The sequence below is a fragment of the Phyllobates terribilis genome, unplaced genomic scaffold (assembly GCF_046119375.1).
Source record: "Phyllobates terribilis strain yellow unplaced genomic scaffold, ASM4611937v1 Scaffold_29__1_contigs__length_15306474, whole genome shotgun sequence".
Classification (NCBI taxonomy): Eukaryota; Metazoa; Chordata; class Amphibia; order Anura; family Dendrobatidae; genus Phyllobates; species Phyllobates terribilis.
In genome coordinates, this window is record NW_027362789.1 from 2,917,929 (window position 1) to 2,943,253 (window position 25,325).

Consider the following 25,325-nt stretch of genomic DNA (forward strand, 5'->3'; position numbering starts at 1 on the left):
GCAGGGTTCGGACGGGAAGGAGCACCATTTGACTTTTTGATTGTAAAATTTGCTTGAATAATTAGCGGATGTGCCCCTGATGTGCCTAAACAGAAGAAACCCCCCACAAGTGACACCATTTTGGAAACTAGACTCCTCAGGGAACTTATCTAGATGTGTGGTAAGCACCTTGAACCCCCAAGTCCTTTACAGAAGTTTATAACATGGAGCCGTGAATATAAAAAAATCAAACTTTTTCCACAACAATGATGTTTTAGCCCCAATTTTTTTATTTTCACAAGGTTAAGAGGAGAAAATGGACCCCAAAAACTTTTGTGCAATTTCTCCTGAGTACGCCAATACCCCATGTCGGGAAAATACAGTGTGTGGGCGCACGGCAGAGTTCAGAAGGGAAGGAGCACTGTGTGACTTTTTGAACGCAAAATTGGCTGGAATCGATAGCGGATGCCATGTCGCGTTTGAAGAGCCCCTGATGTGCCTAAATAGTTGAAACCCCCCACAAGTGACCCCATTTTGGAAACTACACCCCTCAAGGATTTTATCAAGGGGTATAGTGAACATTTTGAACCCAGAGGTACGACACAAAATTTGATGACATTAGGTCATCATATTGAATAAGTTGTCATTAGTCTTGAGCGCAAGTGCTCGCTACTTGAGTTTGCATCGGGTACTCAGGTATGCACCATGTATCACAGGTGCTCAAGTGAAATGCTCAAGTCCCCTCCCGCATGTTTCACGGTTATTAGACACCCCCAAAAAAACATGCGGGGATTGCTCGAGCATGGCAGGCAATCCCCGCGAGGTTATTTTGGCCGCGAAGCATATGGGGCGGAGACTCGAGCACCCGCGATACTCAATGCATACCCGAGTACCCGATGCAAACTCAAGTAGCGAGCACTTGTGTTCAACACTAGTTGCCATATCGTCATCTTTTTTTTTTTTTTTTTATAAAAAAAAAACAACCCTTACCCCCAACCCTAACCCTACCCTAGCCCAACCCTGACCCCAACCCTAACATTAGCACAACCCTAACCCCAACCCCAGCCCTAGTGTTTATTTTTTACGCCGTTCCTCCTGCGGTATAAGTGATTAGACGACCTTATTCTTCGGGTCGGTGCGACTACAGAGATACCAGAATGATATCGGGTTTTTATGATTGACAGCTGTCACACACTAAAAGACACATATTTTGTAAAATCTAGTTTTTGCATCGCCATATTTTGAGAGCTATAATTTTTCCATATTTTGGCCGACAGAGTCATGTGATGGATTTTTTTTTGCGGGACAAGTTGACAGATACCTCACCGATTTAATATAGGGTATGATTGATTCAAAGCCAATAGCTTGGTCTATTCTTGACAAAGAATGATGGGAGGCGAAGTAACAGGAATATTGTCTGACATCAGGGTGCCGTATTTGTTAGAACCTTGCTGTTAGGTTTTTTTTCCTTTGCTGGTCACATGACCTTGTTGGCCTATTTAATCCTGCTCCGCCCTTCTGGCTTTGCTGGACTTCATTGTATATCTACTTTCTAGCTAGCCTGTGCTCTGTGTCTTGCTCTGTTAGTTTGCTTGGTCTTCGGACCTCTATGTTCTATATATTTTGTTTGTTCGTCTGTCTGCTACTATTTCTGTTAGGAGGTGTCCCATATTCCTCCCAGTCCTTAGTACTTGTAGGGATTCCCTCCCCACATCTATAGGTCTTCGTACAGACTAGCTTAGGACTTTAGCAGGTCTGATCGCAGGATCAGGTCCCCTGTTACATCGTAGGGATTCAGCTGAGTTCTATTGTAGGGACAGATCTCCTCTCTTTCCTTAGCTCTGGTAGCAGAACATAACAGTAAGTCCAGCCCGCAAATTCTCTAAGGAAAGATTTTTCTGTTCCATCATGGTGTCGGTTCAGGATTTGGTTCATCGCCTGCAGGGACTCTCTCTGGAGGTGGCCGAGCTCCGTCAGCACGTGAGTAACTGTCCTGGAGCACATTTCTTGGAGCCTAAGGTATGCTTGCCGGATTTATTTTTTGGTGAACATCGAGAATTTTTTTCATTCAAAAATGCTTGCTTATTGTATTTTCGTTTGAGACCCAAGTCCTCTGGGGATGAATCCCAGCGCGTAGGGTTCATAATGTCACTTTTGCGCAAAGAGCCTCAGGAGTGGGCCTTTTCTTTGCAACCTAGTGATACATGCTTCAGATCAGTGGATAGTTTTTTTTCTGCTTTGGGACTATTATATGATGATCCTGACCGTGTCGCATCAGCTGAGACTGAGTTGAGACGTTTAAAACAAGGATCAGGTAATGTCGAAAAATATTGTACACATTTTCGTCGTTGGTCCACTCAAACAGGGTGGAACGATTCTGCTCTGAAAAGTCTATTTCTTGCTGGGCTCAGTGAAAGGGTTAAAGACCTGCTAATTGCTTATCCTACACCTGAAGATTTGCAACAGGCTATGCAATTAGCTATACGGGTGGATAGGAGACTGCGTGCAAGGGTTAATGAGAGCAAATCCTCTGCTATGTCAGTTTCTGGTTATGAGAATGTGTGTACTAACAGTGGTGAACCGATGGAGATTGGATCGGTGGCACCTCGCTCTCAAGAAAAAAACCGTCGTTTTTCGGAAGGCTTGTGCTTCTATTGCGGAAAATCTGGTCATTTGATTAAAGGCTGTGAGCTTCGTATGAAGAAAGAAAAAAAAATGGTCAGTCACGCCCGTATTGCCTGTTTAAATTCCAAGGGTATATTTTTAGCTGCTTCCACGATTGCTCAGGAAAAATTTATGGAATTTCGGGTGTTTGTTGATTGCGGGTCTACACTGAATGTAATTGATGGGGGATTCGTGGAAAAACTCAATTTAAAACCTGAACCTTTATCATCCCCCATTGCTGTGGTTTCGGTGGATGGTTCCCCTTTGAAGAATATTACTCTCAAGGTCAGTGAATTTCCTCTCACTATTAATGGTGTTCACCATGAGAAATTGGATTTGGTAGTGTTGAATAACTTGCCTTCTCCAGTAATATTGGGTTTGCCCTGGTTAAAATTTCACAATCCTGTACTGGATTGGTCTACCAGTGAAATTAAATCCTGGAGCCATAAATGTTATGACAAGTGTTGTAACGGGCGTATTGCAGCTTTGGATAGGGGAGAATTGCCTGTTCCTATTCAGGATTTTTGGAGAGTTTTTTCTGAGAAGGAATCGCAGGTTTTGCCTCCCCATAGAGACTATGATTGTTCTATTGAATTTGTCCCTGGAGCGACTCTTCCTAAAAGTCGTTTATTTAATCTTACTATTCCTGAGAGGAAGGCTTTGGAGGAATACATACAGACAAGTTTGGCCGCCGGTCACATTAGGCCCTCTAAGTCTCCTGTGGCGGTTGGATTTTTTTTTGTAAAAAAAAAGGACGGCGGTTTACGTCCTTGTCTGGATTTTCGTGAGATTAACAAAATTACGGTACGCAATCCTTACCCACTGCCATTGATTCCTGATCTGTTTAACCAGTTATTGGGGGCCAAGTGGTTCTCTAAAATTGACCTTAAGGGGGCATACAATCTGTTGCGCATGAAGGAGGGTGATGAATGGAAGACTGCTTTTAACACTCCTGTGGGTCATTTTGAGAATCTGGTTATGCCTTTTGGTCTTACTAATGCTCCTGCATTTTTTCAGAATCTGATTAATGACATCCTTAGACCTTTGATCGGTAAAAATGTGGTTGTGTATTTGGATGACATTTTGATTTATTCGCCGGATCTGGAGTCTCATTGGCGGAGCGTGCGTGAGGTATTACAGTTATTAATGGACAATTCGCTTTTTGCTAAGCTGGAGAAATGTGAGTTCGCTGTACAGAGAATTAGTTTTTTGGGCTACATTATCTCCAGCAAAGGTTTTGAGATGGATCCGGTTAAGGTTCAGGCTGTGCAGGAATGGCCTAGGCCTATTGGTTTGAAATCGATACAGAGGTTTTTGGGTTTCGCCAATTACTATAGAAAATTCATAAAAAATTTTTCTAGTATTGTCAAACCTCTGACTGATCTCACCAGGAAAGGTGCTGATGCGGTTCAGTGGTCTTCTGAGGCCATTGAAGCTTTTGTGTATCTCAAGGAGAGGTTCACCTCTGCTCCCATCCTTATGCAGCCTGATGTTACTAGGCCGTTTTTGGTTGAGGTTGATGCTTCCTCTGTGGGGGTTGGCGCAGTATTGTCTCAGGATAACGGGGATGGGTTACATCCCTGTGCCTTTTTTTCAAAAAAATTTTCGGAGACTGAATTGAATTACGATATTGGTAATCGGGAATTATTGGCTATTAAACTCGCATTTGAACACTGGCGCCACTTCTTGGAAGGTGCGGAATTTCCCGTTCAGGTTCTTACGGATCATAAAAATCTGATATATCTTGATGCTGCCAAGCGCCTGAATGCCCGTCAGGCTAGGTGGGCACTGTTTTTCTCGCGGTTTAATTTCTCCGTTACTTACATCCCTGGTACTAAGAATGTTAAGGCGGATGCCTTGTCTCGCAGTTTTTCTCCCATAGTCGGTGCTGAGAAAGAGGAAAACATTTTACAAGAAGGTGTTGTGATAGCTGCTTTAGACTCCGTTTTGGAAGATGAGATTCTTAAAGCTCAGGAGAATGCCCCTTCTAACACTCCTCATGGGAGGTTGTTTGTGCCTGGGACCTTTAGGAGAGATTTGTTTGTTGAGTGTCACGAATCTCGGTTAGCAGGTCATCCCGGAATCTCTGAGACCAAGAGACTGGTGGGTCGCAGTTTTTGGTGGCCTGGATGGCAGAAGGAAGTCATTAAGTGGGTGCGCCAATGTACTGTATGTGCTAGATCTAAGTCCTCACATACTCCTGCTGCGGGGTTGCTTTGTCCTTTGGAGGTCCCCAGTGCTCCTTGGACACATTTGGCTATGGACTTTATAACTGACCTTCCCCCCTCTGAGGGTTTTACTGTCATCTGGGTGGTCGTGGACCGTTTTAGCAAGATGTGTCACTTGGTTCCCTTCGTCAAACTGCCCTGCGCTAAAACTCTCGCTAAGGCCTTTGTCAAGGAAATTGTCAGACTTCATGGCGTTCCTACTGACATTGTTTCTGATAGGGGTCCTCAGTTCGTGGCTCGTTTTTGGCGTGCCTTTTGTGACAGGTTGGGAATTCATTTGTCGTTTTCGTCCGGATATCATCCTGAATCTAATGGCCAGACAGAAAGGAAAAACCAGGATGTTGAGCAGTTCTTGCGTTGTTTTGTGGCAGACAATCAAGAGGGGTGGTCTGAGTTTCTGCCACTTGCCGAATTTGCTCTGAACAATCATACATCTTCTTCTGCTGGTTGTTCGCCTTTTTTTTGTTGTTCTGGGAGACATCCGTCGTTTGGGTCGTTCTCCAAGTTGGGATCTGCCGTGCCTGAGGAGGAGAATTTTTCCGGTGATTTGGAAAGAGTTTGGACGGATGTGCGTGGTAATCTTCAGGAGGCCAACAGAAAATCTAAAGACTACTTTGATAGGAAACGACAGGAGGTTTTGTTCGCTGTTGGTGACATGGTTTGGTTGTCCTCTAGGAATCTGCGGTTGAGGATTCCTTCTAAGAAATTGGGTCCCAAGTTTGTAGGGCCCTTTAAGGTGCTTCAGGTTGTCAACCAATCTGCTGTTAGGTTGGAGGTTCCTACCTCCTGGAGAATTAATCCGGTCTTTCATGTCTCTCTGTTAAAAAAAGCTGTTGTGTCGGATGGTGACGCCTCTGCCTCTGTTCCTCCGGTGGTGGAGGACGGGGAATATGAAATTTCTCGCATCCTTGACTCTAGACGGTATAGAGGTAGTTTGCAGTATCTTGTGGCCTGGAAAGGTTTCGGACCCGAGGATAACTCTTGGGTGAGGTCAGATGATGTTTCCGCGTCCAGACTTATCAGAGCGTTTCACAGGAGATTTCCTGATAAGCCTGGTCCTAGGGGATCCGGAGGATCCTCTTAGAAGGGGGGGTACTGTTAGAACCTTGCTGTTAGGTTTTTTTTCCTTTGCTGGTCACATGACCTTGTTGGCCTATTTAATCCTGCTCCGCCCTTCTGGCTTTGCTGGACTTCATTGTATATCTACTTTCTAGCTAGCCTGTGCTCTGTGTCTTGCTCTGTTAGTTTGCTTGGTCTTCGGACCTCTATGTTCTATATATTTTGTTTGTTCGTCTGTCTGCTACTATTTCTGTTAGGAGGTGTCCCATATTCCTCCCAGTCCTTAGTACTTGTAGGGATTCCCTCCCCACATCTATAGGTCTTTGTACAGACTAGCTTAGGACTTTAGCAGGTCTGATCGCAGGATCAGGTCCCCTGTTACATCGTAGGGATTCAGCTGAGTTCTATTGTAGGGACAGATCTCCTCTCTTTCCTTAGCTCTGGTAGCAGAACATAACAGTATTCTCCATAGGTCCACTATGCCTACCTCCTCTAGCAGATAATGTAGAGATGTATATTGTGCATTTTGAAAAATATTTCCAGTATGGAATTTATCCCAGAAAGGGTGGAGGTAGGTGGTAAAATCCCCTCCCCCTGTGAGGTTGGGATTTAGGAGGATGTTAGTTTTAGATCAGTTGCAGAACGGAGGGCACGGCTACTGCATTCAGAATGGATTGGAGAGGAGAGAGTTTGTTTAGAGGGAGACCGATTAGAAGAGAGTTGCAGTAGTCCAGACGAGAGTGAATAAGAGCGACAGTAAGAGTTTTTGCAGTATCAAAGGTGAGAAAATGTGGGGTTCTGGAGATGTTTTTAAGGTGCAGGTGACATGAGTGAGTGAGTGATTATAGCCCAGTCAAGAGAGCTTGTAAAAGAACTTCTACATGATGTTTCAAGGATGGAAAGAGACTGCCATCTACTGGCCAGACGCAGTCAAGTGGAACCAAGATATGCACGGGAAGTTGCAGGGAGAGCAAATTCAGACGCTGGACCTGATCAGGTGACTTCCAGGAAGGAGTTCCGGAAAATAAGAGGTCAGCGCGCCAAACCTGAGGGGTCTTTGGCGCCAAGCAGCAGAAAGGAGCAGATGTGTTCCCTGCGTCCTGAGAAACCCCGCGTGACAGGCCTAAACCAGAGGCCTGTCAGGTGCCACAGCCGGGCACCGGTAAAAGAGCTCCGGATATCTCGCGGATGTTACCTGAGTGCTGTGCCTGCTGAGGAGACTAGGAACCTAATTGCGGTGCTGAGTGAGTTCGCGGAACCCAACGTCGCCCGCCGACAGACGAGGCCTGGACCCCCCTATCCAAGGCTCGAGAGACTGCCTCCAACAGCCAAGCAGAGAGGAGTTGAGAGACGGTTGCCCCAGGAAAGTCACGCCAGCGGAAGCGGATGAGCTGCATACGTGAACAGGGCCGTCACTTCCACTGTTCACCCACAGTACCGGGGACAATTGGGTTTAGATACTCAGGTTGGGAGGGGAACGGTTGGGACTAAAGGAGCACAACGTGATCTAATTGAATTTATGCGGAAGAGACTCACGGCCTAGCGTGAATAACCGATGACCCCCGCTAGGGCCAAATGTACAGTTAAAGAACTTACGTGGTGTCTCCCATGACTGAGGGCATCACCCTACTTAAGAGACTTCGCCTTACTTAAGAGACTTCACCTTACTTAAGAGACTTCACCCTACTAAAGAGACTGCACCTTACTTAAGAGACTTCACCTTACTTTGAGAGGCTTCACCTTACTTTGAGAGACTGCGTCTTATTTTGAGAGATTTTGCCTTTTGATGATATATTGAATTACTGTTCATTACCCTTGTTACTAATCCCTTGTTCAGAATACCTGTTGCATAAAATTGTTTATTTTCATCTGAGACTGTTCTCGTCTTGTGTCTCTGTGCGTTGCATTCCCGCACCTGCATTATATTTGGCGTAGTCGGCAGGATGCAACATTCAGACGCAGAGATGGGGGATCAGTCTGTGGCTGGGTCCGGTTGGACCCATATACCCCTGGTGGCTATGCTCAGCCATCTTCCCAAGTTTTCAGGGGATGGCATGTCACTGTGGGACTGGGTAGAAAGACTGAGAAGTATGCTACGGATGTACCCCCTTGATCCCCTAGCCCAGGCGGAGCTGGCCCTCCTAACCCTTGATAGAGAGGCCCGACAGACTGTGATGTACCGCCCACCTGGGGACCGTGACACCGTGGATAAAGTGATAAAAATTTTAGAGGACATGCACAGTGACACTACAGATTTGGGACACTTGCGCTTACGGTTGTTCCAGCGGGTCCAAGGGAAAAATGAGACAGTAAATCAGTATGTTAATGCGTTGCAGGAAGTGACGGCCCATATCACTAAGAAAGCTCGAGATGGGAACCGAGGACTGGGACCATTGGATGAGGTGTTGCGTGACCAACTGATTGCCGGCTTGAAAGACCCTTCCCTGAGGCAGATCCTGAAGGAGCGGCTGCGATTGAGCCCTGATTTGGGCTTCCTGGAGGTAGGGGCTGAAGCTAGAGTCCTGGAGAGAGAAGTTCCTGTTCTCAAAGCCACAGGTAGAAGTCAAGAGGCATTTGCTCCTGGATTCACCAACCAAGAGCCTGATTGGGTACGGGAAATACGTCAGGAAATTCGAGACATTCGGGGTGAGCTGAATGCTACTAGAAAGCCCCCTACTGCCCCCTTGCCGACGGACCGTACTGCTCAACGTGGACGGAGACCAGAACGAGAGAGACGTTCCTACCTGGCCCCAGCACGGCATGTACCCGACCTATCGGCAGAAAGAGGACCGGAGTGCTGGACTTGCGAAGGTAGGGGGCATATCTCCAAAGACTGTCCCAACCGAGAAAGGAGGAGGAGGGGACAGCCGTTAAACTAAAATGCCCCACGGTTGTGGAGCATACCGTGAGGTCTCATGCTTCAGGGAGTAGAAGAGGGAGCTCTGAAGACATTGTCTCCGAGAGGCCCATCATCTGGGCTGAATTCAATGGGCAGCGGATCCGCTGTTTCATGGACACCGGGTCTCAAGTGACCACTATGCCTGAGATGTATTTCCATAGTCACTTTCCTGAAGTCACTCGTTCCTGCCGGGAACCAACTGTCAAATTGGTGGCGGCCAATCAACTACCTATCCCAGTAGCGGGAGTAGTATGGATGTCCATGTGGGCATGTGGAAAGGACCTCGGTCGAAAAGGGATCGTACTAACCACAGGGCCCGGAGGCGATGGGCCCATTGTAACCCTCTGCATGAATGTGCTGAAAGAAGTCGGACAGTTCTTGGCTGAGGGCTGTAGCAAAAACAACTGGACCCGCGCCACTCGAGACCCAGCTAGCAAGAGAGTGTTCCAACACCTCGTGCGGGTCAGCCAGATTCTAAAATTGCCCGCTACCTCTCAGTACCTTGGCAAGGTATCGATACCGCCCGAAGCCACAATGACACTGCCGGTGGGACAGACTGTACTCACGTTGCCAGTGCTGGCACATGTGTCCTTTGAGGGCGTGGACATTCAAACTGAACCGATGGAAGGAGAAGAAGCGCCCTCTGGACTCCTGATTGCTCGAATCCTGGCCACCATGCGGCACGGCCGAGTACCCGTGCGCTGCATCAATTTAGGTGGCACCAGTTTACAGTTGTTGCCCCGACAAGAGGTGGCGCGAGTGTACATAATGCCAGAGGCCCTTACTAGAGCGGAGGCTATAGGGCTGGCACCTGTGGAAGGAAAACCATGGACCCTGGAGGTGTCCCTCAACAGCCAGGAGAACGGAAGAGAACCGTTGGCTGGACGCCACCTTCTGGAAGAAATGGAGGCTAATCTGACTGAGTTTTCTGCTGGACAAGTAAGGCAGATCAAACAACTTCTACAGCGATATCAGGGAGTGTTTGCACAGCATGAAGATGATTTCGGGTGCACTCGGGACTAGTGTTGAGCCACCCCCGTAGTGTTCGAGTTCGGTTTGTCGAACACCCGTGTGTTCGCCGAACTGTTCGTCGAACTGTTCGTCGAACACCTTCGAACACCGTTAAAACCAATGGCAGGCAAACAAAAACACATAGAAACACATAGAAAACACCTTCAAAGGTGTCCAAAAGCTGACAAACTGCTCAGAAGACACAACTAACACATGGAAAAGTGACAAGTACATATAGTCATGCGAAAAGAAAAGAGGTGGAGGAATAAAAGGAGGGGGAGACACAGATATAGGCATGTCATGCCCTTCTAAAATCCAAAAAGTGAGAAGCCGAGACGGCCAGTCCGCTCCTGCCCGTGCCACCTCCGTGTCGCCGGGTTTGTGCCAGAGCCGCGGTGAACCCTGACGGCCAGCCCCCCTCTCCCAATACTGGTGCCTGTCCGCTGGTGGGTCGAGAGAGCCCCCCTGTGGTGGAGGCAGCTCTAAGCTTTTTAATTTAAATTGTCCCTCTAATTTGAATGAATACACTTTAAATCCATTTACAAGGATCTATTGGAGGGCAAGTCTCATGCCAGCAGCCGCGTAATTCCAGCTCCAGTAGCGTCCACTAAAGCTGCTGCAGTTAAAAAGCTTTTATAAGGATCGAGCTCGGCTGTCCACCGCAAGGCATCCTAGTGCCAGTCCCAGCCCCTATGCCTTGGGGTGCCTCCTGATGCTCTTCACTAAGTATCCCGTGGTCCCGAAGCATTTCCTTTGAAAAAATTAAGTGTCCAAACTACAGGTGGTGTAGCTTGCTTAACAGCCGGGATAATCCGCTGACTAGCAGACACTGCTACTAGGCACAAAGTATTTCCTGGGCTAGATGCAGTTAAAAATTTGTAAGTAGATACTCTCGTTGGATGCTGAGAAAGCATTCCATAGAGTCTCCTGGCACGCCATATATGATTCTCTTAAAAAGCTTGGGGTAGGGGTCTAGGGGACCCTTTTATAGCCAAAATCACGGCCCTGTATCACAATACGTCACCTAGGCTGAAGATAAATGGAACTGTAGCACCGAGGGCTCGGTTGCTACAGACGTATTGCACCTCACCCAGAGGTGTGATATCTCACTCTCAGATAAGGATGGAGTGTGGATCAGGACCCGACACCTGCATGCATTACACCACATTGCCGTGGGGCAGGGCGACCAATATGCCCCTGAGATGGGCACGACAGTCCCTGTCCCTGGCTGGAGTGGGGGGAGGGAACACTGAGGAAGGGGAACCCTGCAGTGCAGGAGCAGGGAGGAAGCAGTTCCTGGGTGCATTGAGAAGGGAGTATAAAAGGTGGGCACCATCTTAGTTCAGTGCAGAGAAGTCTGAGCAGAAGTGGCAGGGAGCAGGGGCTCTGCATGAGCTCTGCTCCGGAGGCGGGCCTAGTAACAGAGGCCCAGGCCTGCAAGAGGGAGAAGGAAGGAAGAGGAGCGGAGAAGGCTCCAGGAACGAGGAATGAAGGGATCCCAGGGGTGCGGACGGGCGAGTCGCCACCGCACGCCCGAATCCACCTGCGTGGAGGGGTCAGGCCAAAGGGGGAGACCGGTCCCCGAACTAGTGGAGGCAGGAAACGACCCTCAGCTAGAAACCGGAGGCTCTGACATTTTATGTGGCGCAGCCCCTTGCTCCACCCGCTAGGAAGGCACCACATAGGGTCAGGGAAACTGGCGCCAAGTTTACCAAGAGGAGGCCCGAGGCAGCCGGACAGAAGTGTTGGTAAGAAAGGCCAGACAAAGGACACACAAAGGGGGTCCTGTGAAGCGCTCCAAAGTTATCTGGGAGTTGTCTGAGCCCCTCACCTGGTGAGCACAGTACGACGTGGGCAGCCGTTACCTGCAGACGTGGTCTGGATAATAAGAACTGTGAGTAAAGGCCCTGAACTGCATCACTGACTCCGTGTCGTTACTGCTGCTGCCCTGCACCATCACCCCCATCCTCCGCATACACTGCCCTGAGGCTATACTCCTCCCGTGGGGAGTTATGCTACGCTCTGCTGCACCCACAACACCAGCCTTAGCGGTCTGCCCTGTAGCGGCGGTTCACTCTGACCGCAATCCACGGGTGGCGTAGTCGGACATTTAAACATCAAAACCACATAAATAGTTCCGCCACTGGTTTGACCGCCCTGAGCCACGGAATCGGATCGCCGCCACGAAGACTACAACCACCAGCATCCACCAAAAAGGGTCCGGCTCCGGGTGTCCCAAGGCCCAGGGGGTGCGTCAGAACATTTTCATCACCTTTCACAATCACCAATGGGACAAGGCAGGGATGTCCTCTGTCCCCTCTCTTATACATCCTAGTGACGGAGCACCTGCTCTCATCAATTCGCCATAACCCCAATATTAGGTGGATTGAGGTGGGAGGCACCGAGTACAAGTGCTCTCTATTTGCTGATGATGTCCTAGTATATATCACTCAATCACATATATCCATCCCTGCTGTTATGGCTGAAATAGATCACTTTGTTACATGGTAAAATTTTAAAATCAATGCAGCGAAGTCTGAGGCCCTCGATGTCTCCCTCCCTAAATCCATATAGGATTCCATCCAGTCCAACTTTCCCTTTGCCTGGCCCTCACAGGGTATCAAATACTTAGGAATTCCTATTCATAGAGACCTCTCCCATCTATGTTATCTTAATTTTGGGCCCTTTATTGAACAATTCCATACAGACCACGGTTGGCAAGTTAGAACTGTAAGATTCACTACGTGAACCACTGGTGTTTTGTGGAAAAGCACATGTACACCGCGTTCCAAATTATTATGCAAAAAGTGTTTAGGAGTGATAAGGGAAGAATTTGTTTGTTTGTCAGTTAAACTCATTGATGGTGATGTGTGTCAGGGCTCTTTATATCACTGTAAGCAATTGCAGACACCTGTGCTAATTAGTTTGGCAGGTGTGTCCAATGAAAGGCAAGACTACTTAAGAAGGCTCTCTCACATTATTAAGCAGCCTACATTTTCTGCCAAAATGGGAAAGAAAAAGGATGTGTCGGCTGCTGAGAAGCAACAAATTGTGGAGTGTTTAGGTCAAGGCATGACTACAATCAACATTGTGCGATGATCAGGATGAAGTGTCTTGGCAATCAAGAAGTATGTAGCTGATTCACAGTACACACGTGTGCGTGCTGATAAGGGCAAATTGAGGACTCTTTCCTACAGGCAATTACGTCAGGTTGAAAGAGCAGCGGCAAAAAAGCCTTGTCATAGCAGCAGACAAGTTTTTGAAGCTGCTTGTGCCTCCAACGTCCCCCGAACAACAAGATGCAGGGTCCTTCAGAGGTTTGCAGCTGTGCATACGCCATCCTGTCGACCTCCTCTATCCACTTCACACAAGCAGAAACGGCTCCAGTGGGCCAAACATTACATGAAGACTGATTTCAAAACTGTTTTGTTCACGGATGAGTGCCGTGCAGCGCTCGATGGTCCAGATGAATGGAGTGGAGGATGGCTGGTTGATGGACACCCCACGCAAACACGGCTACAGCGCCAACAAGGAGGAGGTGGAGTAATGTTTTGGGCTGGAATCATGGGGAGAGAGATTGTCGGCCCCTTTAGGATCCCTGAAGGCGCTAAAGATGAACTCCATAATGTATGTGGATTTTCTCAAACAGCACTTCCTGCCATGGTTCAAGAAGAAGAACCGTGTATTTCACAGCAAGATCATTTTTCTGCATGATAATGCACCATCTCATGCTGCACATAAAACATCTGCATCTCTGGCTGATATGGGCATAAAAGGGGACAAACTTATGGTGTGACCCCCATGCTCCCCTGACCTCTACCCCATTCAGAACCTTTGGAGCATCATTAAAAGGAGTGTCTATGATGGCGGGAGGCAGTTCACATCTAAGCAACAGCTCTGGGAGGGTATTCTGTCCTCATGCAAAACAATTGAAGCAGAAACCATCCAAAACCTGACAAATTCAATGGACGAGAGAGTTCAGAAGCTCCTTTCGAACAAGGGGTCCTATGTGAAAATGTAACATCACCTAGAATAAAGTTTTGAGTTGAAAACTGTTTGATTTCAGTTTCTAACAACCTGCTAATGCTTATAATTTCAAAAATGACCATTTTTTTGGTCTTTATTAAAATGAAAAGGTTGATCGAAAAGTTTGGGGGATCTAAGAGTGTGGCAACCCAGTAGTCATGATTACTTCGAATTCTGACAATATGAGGGTCATGCTGCAGGTAGTGCAGCAAGAAGGCACTTATGTGTCTTGCGCATCTCGGAGCCCCAAAATTATTTTCCGGGCTAGATGCAGCTGAAAATTATTTTTAATTTTAAATCTGGTGAAGCTTATTATAGATGGCCTAATAGGATCAGTGCTGCACACTGCTACAAAGCCCAAATTATTTTCCAGTCAAAATACAGATAAACATGATTAGTAATTTGAAAGCTTAAAACGGTTGGTAGGGTGATTTTAACCAATCATCAAGCTTTTACTCTCCCCAGGATGACACAGGGGTAGAAAAGTCGTTTCGGATCCATGATTTGTTCATCTTTATGAACGTGAGTCTGTCTACATTATCAGTGGAGAGCCGCGTGCGCTTATCTGTCAGCACACCACCAGCAGCGCTGAACACACGTTCAGACAGAACGCTGGCTGCGGGGCATGACAAGATCTCCAAGGCGTAAGTGGCTAGCTCCGGCCATTTATCCAGATTGGAAGCCCAAAAAGAGCAAGGGTCCAGTGACACAGTCGTGGCTTCAATGTTTACTTGGAGATACTCCTGTACCATCGTCTCTAGGCGTTGACTATGTGTCAGACTTCTTGTCTCCTGTGGCCTTGCAAAGGATGGGCTAAAAAAGTGGTGAAATGATTCCGCAAAATTGATGTTACCAGCAGATACTGTGGTTCTGTTACGGTTTGAGTGCTGAACACTTGACGGTCCCACGGTTGGCAAGTTGGAACTGTGAGATTCACTACGTGCACCACTGGTATTTTGTGGAAAAGCACATGTAAGATTCTGCAACAGTCTCTGCTGATACTCCTGCATGCGTGCATCCCTTTCTATGGCAGGAATAATTTCTGCAAATTTACTTTTGTACCGGGGATCTAACAGTGTGGCAACCCAGTAGTCAGGATTATTTCTAATTCTCACAATTCGAGGGTCATGTTGCAGGTAGTGCAGCAAGAAGGCACTCATGTGTGTTGCGCATCCAGGAGCACCAAGTCCCTGTTGTGTTGGTGGCGAGGTAACAATCATGCTTCCTTCCTCTGTCCTCTCCCCCCAACCTCGCACAACAGAAATGTGATCAAGGTCTCCCTCATCTGATGAGTCTTCCATCAGTTCGTCCTCCACTTCTTCCTGGGCTCCTGCACCTTCCTCACTAGTTTGGCTGCTACCATGTGCCCTGGTAAAATCATCTCCCCCACCCTCACATGCCTGCCGCCCTGGTGCTGCCGACCATCTGGACCTTGCAGATGTTAGCCCTTCCGCATACAACTCCTCCTCCTCTACTTCCTCCACCTCCTCTTGTGCCACCACCTGACTCCGAATTCTGTTTAACATGTGCTCCAGCATGTAAATCACCGGAATAGTCATGCTGATAATGGCATCGTCAGCACTAAACATCTTCGTCGCCATTTCAAAACTGTGCAGAAGGGTGCATAGGTCCCTGATCTGAGACCACTCCTCCAGCGTGATTTGCCCCACCTCTGAATCTCGTTGGCCCAGGCTATACGTCAGAACGTATTGCACCAGGGCTTGTCGGTGCTGCCACAGTCGCTGCAACATGTGCAGAGTTGAATTCCACCGGGTAGGCACATCGCATTTTAGCCGGTGAAGTGGCAGGCCCAACGACTTCTGTAGAGATGTAAGTCGCTGAGCTGCGGGATGCGAACGGCGGAAGTGAGCACACAGCGACCGTGCCCTCTGCAGAAGGCCATCTAGTCTGGGATAGTGGGCTAAAAATTGCTGGACAACCAGGTTCAACACGTGAGCCATACAAGGCACGTGTGTGACATTGCCCCGGCGAAGGGCCGCACCCAGGTTTGCAGCATTGTCGCACACGGCCTTCCCTGGTTTCAGGTCCAGTGGAGACAACCATTCATGAAATTGGTTCTCCAGAGCTGACCACAACTCCTCAGCTGTGTGACTCACATTTCCCAGACATTTCAATGTAAAAACCGCCTGATGACGTTGAGCCCTACTGCCAGCATAGTAAGGAGGTGTGCAGGATCCCTTCTGCGCAGTTAGAAAGCTTGTGGCATGACCAGACAGGCTTTGGGTGCAGGTGGAAGACCGAGAGGAGGTTGAGGAGGCAGAAGCAGTGGAGGAAAAATGACATAAAGAGGATTGACGCACAACTCGTGGGGACGGCAAGACTTGGACAGCAGCCCCTTGTCCTGCTGTCACCATAGTTACCCAGTGCCCAGTCAGCGACATGTAACGCCCCTGTCCATGCCTACTCGTCCAAGTGTCTGTGGTGAAATGCACCCTGTCACACACAGAGTTTCTCAAAGAAGCGGTGATGTTGTGTGCGACATGCTGGTGGAGCGCAGGCACACCTTTCTTTGAGAAGTAGTGCCGACTGGGCATCTGGTACTGGGGCACTGCGACGGACATAAGGTCTCGAAAATCCTCTGTGTCCACCAGGCGGAAAGGCAGCATTTCTGTAGCCAAGAGCTTGCAGATGGTGAAATTCAACCTCTTAGCTTTCTCATGGCTAGGAGGAAATGGTCTTTTACTTGTCCACATCTGAGGGACCGAGGGCTGGCTATTGTGCTTAGACGGGGTTGATAAGGGTGTCCCCGGCAAACTGCCGGTCTGTGAGGAAGATGCAGGCGGACATGTTAGGTTGCCTTGATCCAAAGGTGGTGCTATCGATGTCGGACAGCGCTCAAGACCAGCTGGTGTTACCACCTCCAAAGAAAATGATGACCTGCCAATCACGCTGGCTGTTGCGGGTAAAGAGGTGGCAGGTCTGCGCCCCAAAACAGGTGTGACTGCTGTCCCCCCAGTCACAGAGGATGAAGAGGCCGCGGATGCACAAGATATGGCAGACGGTGGTTGGCCCGGCCGGCTAGACCGCATTGTAGCACACTGAGCTTCCCACTGCAACTTATGCTTCATGTCCATGTGCCGGTTCATGCATGAAGTACTCAAACTATGTATTTTTTGGCCTCTACTTAGCTTTTGCTGACAAATGTTACAGATAACACGAGTTGGGTCATCTTTATCGATCTGAAAAAATGCCCAGGCTATGCAAGGCTTAGCACCCATGCGACCTGAAGAGCCACCACGACTTGTGGTGAGAGGCAGAGTTGTGTTTGAGGATGCAGTTGTTGACGTGCTTCCAGTACTACGTCTCTGTCCAGGAAGGCGCAACCTGACCTCGTCGTCACTAGCATCTTCCTCCACCTCCTCTGCTGACCTCATCTCTTGGCTGACTGTGGGTTGACAGTAAGTGGGATCTCCGACCTCATCATCATCACCCTGTGCGTTATCACACCCGTCGTCCTCAGAGCCAACCTGTTCCTGCCCTGACAAAAAACTAAAGTTGTCGCTCCAATCAGGTATTTGAGTCTTATCATCGTCTTCCTCATTGTCTCCACCAACAGGAGTTACAGTTTGGGAATGAGGGTCTACATTATGGTCAGAACCTTCTGCGTCTGGTCCTGGATCCGACTCATAAAGATTCTGGGCATCAGTGCAGATCATTTCCTCGTCTGGATTCACAGAAGCGCTGGAGTCAACCTCTGATTCCCAGGCTATAGTATGAGTAAACAGCTCTGCAGACTCAACCATCTGTTCTACCTCATACTCAGACGGGCAGCTGGAGATTTGGGAGCTGTGAGGAAGCAAGTGCGATTTGGGTGACACCTTTGAGGACTGGAGTATTTGTGATGTTGAAGTTGATGTGGAGGAGAGCCCACTTAAAGGAGCACTTGATATCCGTTGAAGCACCTGCTGTTTTTGTGCCTCATCTGGAATTTGTAGCGATTGGCGTGGCCGTAAGAAAGGGATCTTATCACATTGTCCGCTAAAAGAAGTAGACATTTTAGTTTGGCTGGAAGATGGTCTTTCTTCTGCACCTACCCCACGGACACAACCTTTTTTCCCCTTCCCAACACGCCTATTCCCCTTTCCACCAGCAGCAGGCCTTTTTCCACTCATTTTGGTGGTTAACTAATTCACAACTCTGGAGTTGTTTGCACAAAAAAACAATGGATGGTAACCGAGCAGAGCTGAGTGGCCAAACTGTGGTATTAGGCCAAAACTATTGGCTGGGTTAGATGCAGAAAAAAATTATTTTTAATTTGCAACCTGATGGAGGTCAGTATAGATGGACTAATAGACCAAGTCCCACACACTGCTAGAAGCCCAAATATTTTTTCAGAGCTAGATGCAGAAAAAAATTATTTTTAATTTGCAACCTGATGGAGGTCAGTATAGATGGACTAATAGACCAAGTCCCACACACTGCTAGAAGCCCAAATATTTTTTCAGAGCTAGATGCAGAAAAAAATTATTTTTAATTTGCAACCTGATGGAGGTCAGTATAGATGGACTAATAGAACAAGTCCCACACGCTGCTAGAAGCCCAAATATTTTTTCAGAGATAAATGAAGAAAAAAATTATTTTTAATTTGCAACCTGATGGAGGTCAGTATAGATGGACTAATAGACCAAGTCCCACACACTGCTAGAAGCCCAAATATTTTTTCAGAGCTAAATGAAGAAAAAAATTATTTTTAATTTGCAACCTGATGGAGGTCAGTATAGATGGACTAATAGACCAAGTCCCACACACTGCTAGAAGCCCAAATATTTTTTCAGAGCTAGATGCAGAAAAAAATTATTTTTAATTTGCAACCTGATGGAGGTCAGTATAGATGGACTAATAGACCAAGTCCCACACACTGCTAGAAGCCCAAATATTTTTTCAGAGCTAGATGCAGAAAAAAATTATTTTTAATTTGCAACCTGATGGAGGTCAGTATAGATGGACTAATAGAACAAGTCCCACACGCTGCTAGAAGCCCAAATATTTTTTCAGAGATAAATGAAGAAAAAAATTATTTTTAATTTGCAACCTGATGGAGGTCAGTATAGATGGACTAATAGACCAAGTCCCACACACTGCTAGAAGCCCAAATATTTTTTCAGAGCTAGATGCAGAAAAAAATTATTTTTAATTTGCAACCTGATGGAGGTCAGTATAGATGGACTAATAGAACAAGTCCCACACGCTGCTAGAAGCCCAAATATTTTTTCAGAGATAAATGAAGAAAAAAATTATTTTTAATTTGCAACCTGATGGAGGTCAGTATAGATGGACTAATAGACCAAGTCCCACACACTGCTAGAAGCCCAAATATTTTTTCAGAGCTAGATGCAGAAAAAAATTATTTTTAATTTGCAACCTGATGGAGGTCAGTATAGATGGACTAATAGAACAAGTCCCACACGCTGCTAGAAGCCCAAATATTTTTTCAGAGATAAATGAAGAAAAAAATTATTTTTAATTTGCAACCTGATGGAGGTCAGTATAGATGGACTAATAGACCAAGTCCCACACACTGCTAGAAGCCCAAATATTTTTTCAGAGCTAGATGAAGAAAAAAATTATTTTTAATTTGCAACCTGATGGAGGTCAGTATAGATGGACTAATAGACCAAGTCCCACACACTGCTAGAAGCCCAAATATTTTTTCAGAGCTAGATGCAGAAAAAAATTATTTTTAATTTGCAACCTGATGGAGGTCAGTATAGATGGACTAATAGACCAAGTCCCACACACCGCTAGAAGCCCAAATATTTTTTCAGAGCTAGATGCAGAAAAAAATTATATTCAATTTGTAACCTGCTGGAGGTCAGTATAGAAGGACTAATAGAACAAGTCCCACACACTGCTAGAAGCCCAAATATTTTTTCAGAGCTAAATGAAGAAAAAAATTATTTTTAATTTGCAACCTGATGGAGGTCAGTATAGATGGACTAATAGACCAAGTCCCACACACTGCTAGAAGCCCAAATATTTTTTCAGAGCTAGATGCAGAAAAAAATTATATTCAGTTTGCAACCTGATGGAGGTCAGTATAGATGGACTAATAGACCAAGTCCCACACACCGCTAGAAGCCCAAATATTTTTTCAGAGCTAGATGCAGAAAAAAATTATATTCAATTTGTAACCTGCTGGAGGTCAGTATAGAAGGACTAATAGAACAAGTCCCACACACTGCTAGAAGCCCAAATATTTTTTCAGAGCTAAATGAAGAAAAAAATTATTTTTAATTTGCAACCTGATGGAGGTCAGTATAGATGGACTAATAGACCAAGTCCCACACACTGCTAGAAGCCCAAATATTTTTTCAAAGCTAGATGCAGAAAAAAATTATATTCAGTTTGCAACCTGATGGAGGTCAGTATAGATGGACTAATAGAATGATGCTATGCCCAAAAGATTTTACTTCACTAGGTGCAGTAAAAAAATTGGTATTCTATACACAGGTGGTATATCTTGCAACACAGATAGGCTACTCCACTGACTAACACACTCTGCAATAGGCCAAAAAGGATTAGCTTTGCTAGATTCAGCCAAATGCTGTGAAAAAAACTTGCACAGCACTGGCACAGACCTGCCTGGCAAAAACTGATAGGAACTGATGTAACCTAGTCCTGAAAAGGACTCCAATTACAATTAGTCTTTACTCCCACAATCTATCTATTTAAGAGCACAGACCTGCCTGATAAAAGTCGTAGGAAATGCTGTAACCTAGTCCTTAAAAGGACTGCAATCACAACTATTCCCTACTCCCAAGCTATCTGTATATTTGTGCGAAAATTGGCTTGAAATTAACAAGGTATAGCGCACACAGCAACAGCGGTGCCGTCTAACACGCAGCTGCAGCAGTGAGAAAATGGTGGCGACGGGGAAAATGGCTTGGTCTTATAGGGCAAGGACATGTGACATACACTGCCAATCACACATGCCCTTGCTTGTGTGAAAAAAAGCACTTCGCTCCGTGTGTGCGCTGCTGATAGGCTGACAGATTGCACCTCCCCACTGCAAATGCGGGAAAGAGAAAAAAAAATGGAGATCTTCATTGTTCCTGCAGAGATCCATCCTCTGCCCCTCCCCCCGCCCCGCTGTACACTCAAACTGCGTATTAACATTAATTTTCATCATTACTGAGAAAAAATCCAGTTATGATTTTGGTGCACGAACAGTTATCGAACATAACCTCGAACAGCCGAATTTTTCTCAAATTGTTCGTGTTCGCCGACCGGCTCGAACACCGCCCAAAACAGCTCGAATTTGAGATTGGCGAACACTTCGAGTAGAACAACGCTCATCTCTACTCGGGACATTCAGCACGAAATACCCACCGGAAATACTGCTCCCATCCGAGAGAGATATCGGCAGGTCCCGCCTCAAATGTACCAGGAGGTGAAAGAGCTGTTGGCCCACATGTTGCGGAGCGGTGTGATCCGTGAAAGTCAGAGCCAAGCGACAGCCCATCCAGTGGGGCCCACGACAAGAAGAGGCATTCCGAGCATTGAAAATGGCACTAACAGATGCCCCAATCTTGGCCTACGCCGACTTTTTGCAGCCTTTCGTGTTGTACACCGATGGAAGCTTGCATGGACTGGGAGCAGTGCTGGCTCAAGTACAAGGAGGAAAAGAGCGAGTGATCGCGTATGCCAGCAGGTCACTCCGAGATACGGAGAAGAATCCGGAGAACTACAGTTCGTTTAAGCTGGAGCTACTAGCACTGGTGTGGGCCATGACCGAGAAATTTGCTGAGTACTTGTCAGGGTCAGAAGTGCAAGTGCGGACAGATAACAACCCTTTGGCCCACTTGGAGAACACCAAACTGGGCGCGTTAGGACAGCGGTGGGTCGCAAGGATGTCCAAATACCAGTATAAGATTGCCTATCGGTCCAAGGCCCTGAACACCCATGCCGATGCCCTGTCCCGGGTCACTTAAGCGGGACCGAAGTAGGACAGAGATGAGGAGCTCGAAGGCGACGAGATTCCGGATTTCAGCCAGTTCGTCGCTGCCCAAGAGACCAGAGAGGAGCCGAAGCCCACTCAGATTCTGGGCCGTTCAAGAGACGAATGGATACATCTGTAGCAATACGATCCGGAGTTAGCAAAATTGAGGGAATGGGTCGCCCTTAATCAAAGACCCGACCAGGAAACCAGAGCCGCTTCACTTCCTACTACCCTACAAATCCTAGGTCAGTGGGAGAGGCTTCTCCTGAAGGACGGCTTGCTATGCCGAAGAATCCAGCTGCCTCGAGAGTTTGATGTTACCTGGCAGGTGGTAGTTCCAGGAGCGCTAGTAACACAGCTAGCCCAAGAAGCTCATAGAAGAGGTGCTCACTTCGGAGTAGAAAAGACCTTTCGGTGGTTACAACGGCTGGTGTATTGGCCTCAACTGCAGCAAGAAGTCGAGGGAGTCTGCCGAGCATGTCGCCAATGTGAGTTGAATAAGCCCCCGAAACAAAGACCTCCCATTCAGACAATCCGAACTTCTGCCCCCTTGGAGGTCTTGATGATTGACTATTTGATGATAGGAACTTCATACAATGGTTATGGACACTGTTTGGTCATGACTGATCACTTCACCTAGTTCACAGTAGTGACGCTTACTAAAGACCAGACGGCAGAATTCGCAGCTAAGGCCATCTGTCAAGATTTCATCCGGATTTATGGGTGCCTGAAGCGAATACATTCTGACCAGGGGGCCTGCTTCCAAGGGCGAGTGATGGATGAGTTGTACCGCATCTATTGAATCGACCGTTCCCGAACAACGCCCTACCACCCGCAAGGGAACGGCGCATGCGAGCGCTTTAACCGAACCCTGTTGCAAATGTTGCGAACGCGAACGCTGGAAGCGGACAAAAAGATGAAGTGGCCCGAATATGTGTCCGAGCTGGTGTGGGTGTATAATAATCGAGTTCATGCGACCACCGGCTACACCCCTTACATGTTGCTGTTTGGAAGAAGTGGCCGAGAAATCACTGAACTGGAGCTAGACTCAGAAGACCCCGGCCCGGGCGGTAGCCCAAGTACCTGGATTCGAGAACAACGGCGTCGGCTCCATACAGTGAGAAGACTGGTTGCTCAGAAGTTTCAGGAAGTAGAGCATGCAGTTCGGCCCTCGACGACAAGTGGATCACTTCAGCCAGGAGACCGAGTGCTGGTGAGGGCTAAACGATTTGGAAGTAAACTGGACCATCGTTGGGAGGCGATACCATATCGGGTGGTGAAGAAAGTTCACCCAGACAACCCAGTCTACGAGGTTAGGCCCGAAGAGGATGACGCCGCGACACCCAGGGTGTTGCACCGTAATATGCTGCGACCTTGCTCCTCTGAAGCTGAAGTCTGTAACGGAGTTGGGCCCCCAGACTTATTGGCTGAAGTGCCACATGCAGGAACCTTAGGGGATGAAGAAGGATGGGCCACAATGCAGTTGGGCCCGTCAGAACCGTTGATGCCAACCCCGAGTGGAATTCCAAATGAGTCGGGAAATGATTTGCAATCCCCAGTAGTTGATTCCTCGGATCTCCCGAAGTCACCTCCGCAAGAAGAGCTCCGCAGAACTGAGCGGGCTAATGCCGGAATCCCTCCTAACCGGTATGCTCAGGAAGAGTTCATCTGGTCTCAAATCCAACAGAAAACGCAGGAGTGTGCCCAACTCCTGTCTGAGCTTGCACTGCCTGGAAGGAGCCCACTCGCCCGAGGACTGGCGAGAAAAAAGGAGGGAGGAATGTAGCCCAGTCAAGAGAGCTTGTAAAAGAAATTCTACATGATGTTTCAAGGATGGAAAGAGACTGCCATCTACTGGCCAGACGCAGTCAAGCGGAACCAAGATATGCAAGGGAAGTTGCAGGGAGAGCAAGTTCAGACGCTGGACCTGATCAGATGACTTCCAGGAAGGAGTTCCGGAAAATAAGAGGCCAGCGCGCCAAACCTGAGGGGTCTTTGGCGCCAAGCAGCAGAAAGGAGCAGACTTGTTCCCTGCATCCTGAGAAACCCCGCGTGACAGGCCTAAGCCAGAGGCCTGTGAGGTGCCACAGCCGGGCACCGGTAAAAGAGCTCCGGATATCTCGCGGCTGTTACCTGAGTGCTGTGCCTGCTGAGGAGACTAGGAACCTAATTGTGGTGCTGAGTGAGTTCGCGGAACCCGACTTCACCCGCCGACAGACGAGGCCTGGACCCCCCTATCCAAGGCTCGAGAGACTGCCTCCAACAGCCAAGCAGAGAGGAGTTGAGAGACGGTTGCCCCAGGAAAGTCACGCCAGCGGAAGCGGAGGAGCTGCATACGTGAACAGGGCCGTCACTTCCTCTGTTCCGGGGACAATTGGGATTAGATACTCAGGTTGGGATGGGAAAGGTTGGGACTAAAGGAGCACAACATGATCTAATTGAATTTATGCGGAAGAGACTCACGGCCTAGCGGGAATAACCGGTGACCCCCGCTAGGGCCAAATGTACAGTTAAAGAACTTACGTGGTGTCTCTCATGACTGAAGGCATCACCCTACTTAAGAGACTTCGCCTTACTTAAGAGACTTCACCTTACTTAAGAGACTTCACCGTACTAAAGAGACTGCACCTTACTTAAGAGACTGCACCTTACTTAAGAGACTTCACCTTACTTTGAGAGGCTTCACCGTACTAAAGAGACTGCACCTTACTTAAGAGACTGCACCTTACTTAAGAGACTTCACCTTACTTTGAGAGGCTTCACCTTACTTTGAGAGACTGCGTCTTATTTTGAGAGATTTTGCCTTTTGCTGATATATTGAATTACTGTTCATTACCCTTGTTACTAATCCCTTGTTCAGAATACCTGTTGCATAAAATTGTTTATTTTCATCTCAGACTGTTCTCGCCTTGTGTCTCTGTGCGTTGCATTCCCGCACCTGCATTACATGATTGTATATGGGGGATAAAGGAAAGTTGTGTGTCAAATATGACTCCAAGACATCGAGCTTGCTGCTTGGGGGTTATGGTGGCGCAACCCAAGAAAATTGAAAAGTCAGGTATAGGTAGGTTAGTAGAGAGAGAAAAAACAAGGAGTTCAGTTTTGGAGAGATTCAGTTTCAGATAGAGGGAAGACATGATGTTAGAGACAGCAGACAGACAATTACTGGTATTTTGTATTAGAGTGGCGGTGATGTCAGGTGAAGAGGTGTATAGTTGGGTGTCATCAGCATTGAGATGGTACTGGAAATCAAATCTGCTGATGGTTTGTCCAATAGGAGCAGTATACAAGGAGAAGAGGAGGGGACCTAGGACTGATCCTTGTGGAACCCCGATAGTAAGAGGAAGATTAGAGGAAGAAGAGCCGGCAAAAGATACCGTGAAGGAGCGGTCAGAGGTAGGAGAAGAACCAGGAGGGAGCGGTGTCCTTGAGGCCTATACAGCGGAGCATAGTGAGGAGGAGCTGATGATCTACAGTGTCAAAAGCGGCAGAGAGATCC